We start from the raw sequence: 7,088 nt of genomic DNA, 5'->3' as shown, positions 1-7,088 counted from the left end.
CCTGAACGCATCAGGGCTGTGAGCCAACCTGATTGGCTGGAACTTAACTTGTTTCGTTTTTTATATTTGAACTAACTCGTCTTGTATGTGAGACTGCGGCATTTTGGAGGGAACTTTGAAAGAGGAAAAATGGAGAAGAAAAAGCACCAGTCTGGATCGTTAAAAAGAAAGGTAAAAGAGAGAAAGGAGAGGCTAGTTGCTTCCTGTCCGGCGCTCACCTCATATTTTGCAACGGCGCCGGTGGCTGATGAGGAGGCTAGTGTTAGCTGTAGCGGCCGTTACATTGTTTTCAACGTTACTTGGAATATATTGTTCGAGCCGAGGATGATGTTCTGGAGTTCGGAGTCTGTGAATTGGTGCAGCGGCAAACAAGCGCAGAGACAGCAATCGGTGAGCACATAAATAATGATCAGAATGCTGTTATTGCCTTGACCACCTTAATGTACCTTGTGTTGTTGTCAACTGTAATAGACCGCCGAGTCTATTTGAATGCATATTGTGTCTAGTTGATACATTTTTAATAGGCTATGCGTTTTGTTGTGTTTAGACCGCCGTGTCTATTTTCTATTTATAGATCTCATTAATGGCCTTATAGACAATTGTGTCTATATTCTATCTGAATAGATTGTGTAATTGTAGTTTACATTTTATGTTTTAAGTTATATTAAAGATGGTTTTGGCTCAGACCCTGTGAGTCACCGTCACACCAGCACCAAGGACAGCTCTCAGATTGACGGCTGTCAGGCTGTGTGTGTGTGTGTGTGTGTGTGTGTGAACTGGTTTGTGGCTTTCTGAGGCACCTAGGCTTGCTTGGCTCAGTAAACGTGAGCATTTGTGTTGTTTGCTGGGTATGATGAGGTGTCCGTTATCTTTAAGTTGTTGAATAGTAAAATAATTATCATAAGGGCCCATTGAGAATGCTCCGCCCCCTCTGTGCTGAAACCCACGCTCCAACACTGGCGGAGGCTAAAACAAAACAAAAAGGAGCACAGAAACGAAAAGATAGAAAAAGCCATTGTAATGGCACCTTAAGTTCTTTTATTGTAATTTTATTGAGTATGTCTTTGTATTGGGACTGAGTTGGGAATGTTTAATGTGAATTTTATTTATATGCTGCTATGTTGGTCAGTCATGTGTTTTTTCTTATTTATTGTATTTATTTATTTTGCCATTTTGTATAAAATACCAGTCTGAGATGGATGTTTGTTTAGCCCTATATGATGCAGTGAGTTGGAACTTGGAGGTCATTGGTATTTTGCTGAATGCAGCAATAAAATGAGGAGGATAATAATTATAATTGTTGTCATGACACTTTCTTTGGCTTTCTCGTTTCTCATTCAGTTTTTACTCCTTATATTGTCTAAAATTGAATAGGGGAATACACAGAGCTTTGCCCTGTTGCACTATTCACCACCCTGCAGTTATTATTATCCTGTGCTATGCATTCATCTGCTGATCTGGAATGGTCTTTTTTGTTGCTTGTGGCTGTCAATCTGTTTCTAAACGACTTAAAGTCATGCAAAGTTAACCGATCCGACCCGTAAGATCCCAGAAATTTTGCGCGTGCGCGCGCTTTGCGCGCGCACGCAGTTTAGGCCCTCCGCTACGCGGGGGCCCCTTTGGGCTCAGAACCCATAAGGGATTACACCTGGCGACGCCCCTGACTCTCACCATCACTTCCTTGTTCCCAGATCAGCGTGTGATGGTATAAGATGTTGTGTTTGTGTAATTATGTGCAGATCTCAATTAGATTAGCAAATATTGGTTAAATTGATCAAATTGATTTGCAACTCAATTCAGTTCAACAATAGCCTACGTTTTGAATCCCTAAAGGAAAATTATATAAACATTTGGTGTGAGTGAAAAATCCATCCATCCATCCTGTTCAGGGTCACAGGGATCTGCAGGAGTCGATTGCAGCTTCCTCAGGGGAAAGCAAGGGGAAATCCCTGTCCCTGTGACAGGTCGCCACTTCATCACAGAGCCACATCAGAATCACAATCAATTTTATTCACCACGTTTTTGCAAACAAATGAGGAATATGATTCGGTAGACTTTGTCTCTCAAGATATATACACAACCAACCACACACTCTCACACTCACTCCTATGGCCAATGTAGAATCAGTAGTGATAAATCCCCTCCTGTCCTTCCTTCTGACTGATTTGCATTTCTGACTTCTGAGATGGTCAAAATCATCCCTGCAAAAAAAGCCTTAAACCTGTAAAGGTTATGGGTTTTCAAGCTCTTAATGTTAAAAGATAAGACGGTAAACATATCTTTTTTATTTCATCTGTTCAACTTCTTGATGAGAATAAAGTCAAAATAATCATATTTGCGATTTAATGTGATTAACAATGAAATGAAGGTTAATATAAAGATTCTAAACTAACATCATCCTTGGAGAAGAGTGCAGACACATGCAAGGGGTTTTTAAAAGTGACTGTTTTAGTTATGCAACCCTAACCCTGATTTATATATATATCTTTATTTAAACTCGAAAATCATTGAGGGCGAGCCCTCATTTACAATGACGTCGAACAATACAAAAGTAAAAACAAAAAACAAAGACAAAAAAAGAACAACAAAAGAGCAGTCAATTAAACAAATATGAAGTTATAATTAATAAATAATGTAACAATAAAATCAATTAAAACAGATACAAACAGTGAAGATCAGGGATTTAAAATGACCAAAAGATACTAGTGAATTAATTTTTAGAGTGCTTTTAGGACAATTATGAACAAAACATGTTACATATTAATTCTAGGGAATAACCTTTCTCTTCAATCCTGTGAAAGTGGTACACATTTAATAAACAGCAATGTTTATTATTTAATATTAGTGAAGAACTAATCTAAAAGAAATCATGTGCTCCGCTGTGGCGGTTTTGTACCACCAGTGGGCAGCAAATGCTTTACAATGTGTGCCAACTGAACTTTCATCAAGACCTTATATCTCCTTAAAAATTAACAAAGTAAAAAAAGTAAAGAAAAATGATCCCAGTATTCTAAGCTGTGGACACTTTTTCAGTCAGAACCGTCAGAATTTCAGGACTTGAATTTGGTTTGATTTACAAAAGCTTAAAGTATTCTACTGTGATGCTGCTGAACTACAAACATCTTCATATTCTAACTTAATACTCCCTAAAGAAAGCGAAGAAAATGGAGCTATATCATCCCAAATCCTTGTCATTAGTATTCTATTCAATGATCCTTTTGGAGATTCATGTTCTCACAGAGGACAAAAGTTAACTACCAGGTCTTACCATGACGTGGAAGATATATCAAAAGAATAGTTTTCATGCAGGTCTTTAAATAATATCCATCCATCCATTTTCTATACCTGTTTTATCCTGTGCAGGGTCACGGGGTTCAGCTGGAGTTTATCCTGCTCATCACAGGCGAGAGGCAGGATTATCTATTGTAAGGCCACACATATACAGACATTTAAACAACATTTTTAAGTACAATGTATTTTAATACTTACTAAATATTGTAAATCCACTGAAAAATAAATCCACATTTTCCTTTAAAAAAAAAAAAACAACTACAGCTCCAACACTTTGTGGATTAAAACTGTGGAACGAGTCCATGAATCAGCTGCCCATCGGTTCCTCTTCAGGCGATTGATCTATAGATCCCTGCCTCGTTCCTTCCAGTTCACTGTTGAATAACGAAGACTCAAGCCACTAAGCAGTTAGAAATTATTGATGGGAAGAAGCACTTTCTGCAGACTAATGTCCACCTCAATAAAACACGGGAATCCGGAGGAAAACAGCTTGATGGCCGGTTGGTGAACCGCACCAAGCTGGTTTCTGTAATAGAGCACTCCCACCATCGTGGAGGCCCCCCGTGCAGAAAGTGCAGATTTGACAGCCAGAATAATCATGTTTTATTCAATTTCTGTAATAATTCAGTCATTATCATCCTGTTCTGAATGAGTGTAATGGTTGGAGCTCTTTTATACCTATTTTATGCATCATTTTAGTAGATGTTTTCCAAAATAGATCATTTCTGAAACATGCAGTTTGAGTGTGTTTCATTGCTTCTGTATGTTTAGACTTTTGTGTAAGATTTTTTCTGTAAGATATGTGCTGTTTATATGTGCATTTTTTCAGCATTGTGTGAAAAACATATTTGCTTCGTGACGCAAAACCTAAATCTCATAGTTCTGTGAGGGTGAGTTTGGTGAAAGATGTGAGGACCAGCATTGACATAACCATTAAGGGGAGCCATACTGCCTGTTCAGCTGCTTTCCCTGACAGCTCCGCTCAGGACTTTTCAGTTCATCTATCTAATCAAGAGTACGACTGAAAATAAAAACTGAAATAAAATAATATAAACCTAAAGACAACCAATACTCAGTGCAGATGTTTTTGTACACTTTAACCACCACCTGGTTGTGCTGTGCATGTGTGCTTTGCTTGCCAGCATCTTGCATCCCACTATTATCTGCTGGATTGTTTCTGGCACATCTTTGCACGGTCAGATGGGATCTTGTCTGGTGTGATGGACCCTGGCTTCTATCGCTCTTGTGCTCAAGGCCTGTTCTTGTGCTGCCATGATTAATGTCTCCACGCTGGCCGACAGTCCAGCCTTTTCCGGCCACCGGTAGGATTTCTCAATGTCAGCCGCTTCTTTTCTCTGTCGATGGTACATCCCATGCACTGGTTTCTCCACATCTTCTTCTGCACTGGATTTCTGGGGTCTGAGACATTCACTTAGCAGCTTATCTTTAGGGGCCGTGTTCTTGATGCACTCCTGGATATTTGAAATAAAAATCCTCTGTGGGTCGTGAGGAGCTTCCTTCTCTTAATAACAGTGGCTTCCATCTCTTCCTGTGGCCACTTTAGGAAACCAAAGGGGTACCTGATTACTGATATATACAGGACTGTCTCAGAAAATTAGAAAATTGTGATAAAGTTCTTTATTTTCTGTAATGCAATTAAAAAAACAAAAAATGTCATCCATTCTGGATTCATTACAAATCAACTGAAATATTGCAAGCCTTTTATTATTTTAATATTGCTGATTATGGCTTACAGTTTAAGATTAAGATTCCCAGAATATTCAAATTTTTTGATAGGATATTTGAGTTTTCTTAAGCTGTAAGCCATGATCAGCAATATTAAAATAATAAAAGGCTTGCAATATTTCAGTTGATTTGTAATGAATCAAGAATGTATGACATTTTTGTTTTTGTAATTGCATTACAGAAAATCACAATATTCTAATTTTCTGAGACAGTCCTGTATATGTATGTATAAATATGTATGTATGTATAAATGTCTGTATATGTATGTATAAATAGGTATGTATATGTATGTATAAATGCATAAATGTATAAATGTATTAATTAATTCAATTTCAGCTCGTGTGGACCTTTGTCTTTATATAACAGAGATAATTCCCATAATTAATAAAAAAAATAAAAAGACCACCATCAATACAAGCGACTGAATTTGCTTCACATACACATCATTACACCTGACAATTATCTTGCTCATATTAATTAATTATGCAAGAAGCGCAGGCACTTTACATTCAATTTTCTATCCCATCCTACATATTCATGCCATCTTTCATCCTTTATGAACGACTAAATATTAAGCTCTCTACACTATTTCCAGTTTGGATGAATTCTCTTTTTTTAAATCCTGCTTAATAATGTTTAAACTGAACCACCAAACCATTTGAAATTATATAATGAAAACATTCTTGGACAATTTATTTTAATTCTACTCCTCAATTCATTCATTGTTATAACTGTATTATCATGTCATTTCTACCAGCGTTGATATGACACTATGATGTTACAACAGACTCAGCTGAGGCAGAAAAACATTCTCCCACATCAGCTGTGGTGGTTTAAATACCCAAACAGCATCAACCTGGAAGGTGGCTAAGCCTCATCATTCACCAGAGGGCAAAAGTGATTAAAAAAAAAAACAACAAACCTGCGTCACAGGCTTTTGCTTATCCATGAAACCCGATTTCCGAACACCAGAAAAGGCTTCCTGCAATTTGAGGCCCTTCCCGTCAACTCGCAGTCATTCTGTCTCCCCATTCACGGACAGATCACTTTTTATTGTTGTTGAACCGTTTCCAAACGGCAGCCTTCGGTGTTTGGAAAGGAGCCACATAGATGGTATCTCTCTGTCTTTCAATGTTCACCACATAAAGGGCCTTTGGAGAAAGTGTGTGAAAATGAACATTTGATATTTGTCCAGTGACTTCCTTATCTGGGGCTGCTGACAGGTCCTGTTGTCAACACATTAACACACATTTGTCTGCCGTGGAAATTCCTGCAGCCCGGCTACACCGGGCTGTGCTGAATAAAACATGCGCACAGACATTATGCTCACAGCCAAAACACGGAAACAACCTTTTTCTAGGCCAATGAACATACCTTTATCCTGCACAGGGCTATTTAATGTATGCATTGTGCCTCACACGTAAGCTTAAACAGGCTGTATGCACGCATATAGCATAAAATATTCTCCTGATTTTTCTCTTAAATAATGTAGCAATGTTCCTGCATGTGTGCATGTGTTTTAATTTCTCATTGCATCCCTGAATTGAAGCTAGATGTCTTTGAATTTTGGGTAACAATGTGATTTTTTCAACAATTACAGACCAATTTCGATTTTGCCTTGCTTTTCCAAGGTCCTGGAAAAGTTAATTTACAAAAGAGTTATTACACATCTCAATGAAAATAACATATTGTACAAACACCAATATGGTTTTCGCAAAAAACATTCAACATATATGGCTTTATTGCAACTTATCGATAAAATCTCTACTGCTTTGGACAAAAATATGTCATGCAAAAAATATTGCATAATGTAACAATGTTCCTGCATGTGTGCATGTGTTTTAATTTCTCATTGCATCCCTGAATTGAAGCTAGATGTCTTTGAATTTTGGGTAACAATGTGACTTTCTTTGTGCATTTTACACAGTTCCACCATTCAAGGCTCACAAACCATCACATCTTGTTTCTTCCTAAACAAAACCACAAACAGGGAACAGAAACATTGTTTATGGAACAGAAACACTGAAACATGAAAACAAGAAGTGGTCTGA

Source organism: Cololabis saira, chromosome 1 (genome assembly GCF_033807715.1).
Source record: "Cololabis saira isolate AMF1-May2022 chromosome 1, fColSai1.1, whole genome shotgun sequence".
Classification (NCBI taxonomy): domain Eukaryota; kingdom Metazoa; phylum Chordata; class Actinopteri; order Beloniformes; family Belonidae; genus Cololabis; species Cololabis saira.
This window is presented reverse-complemented; position numbering follows the sequence as displayed.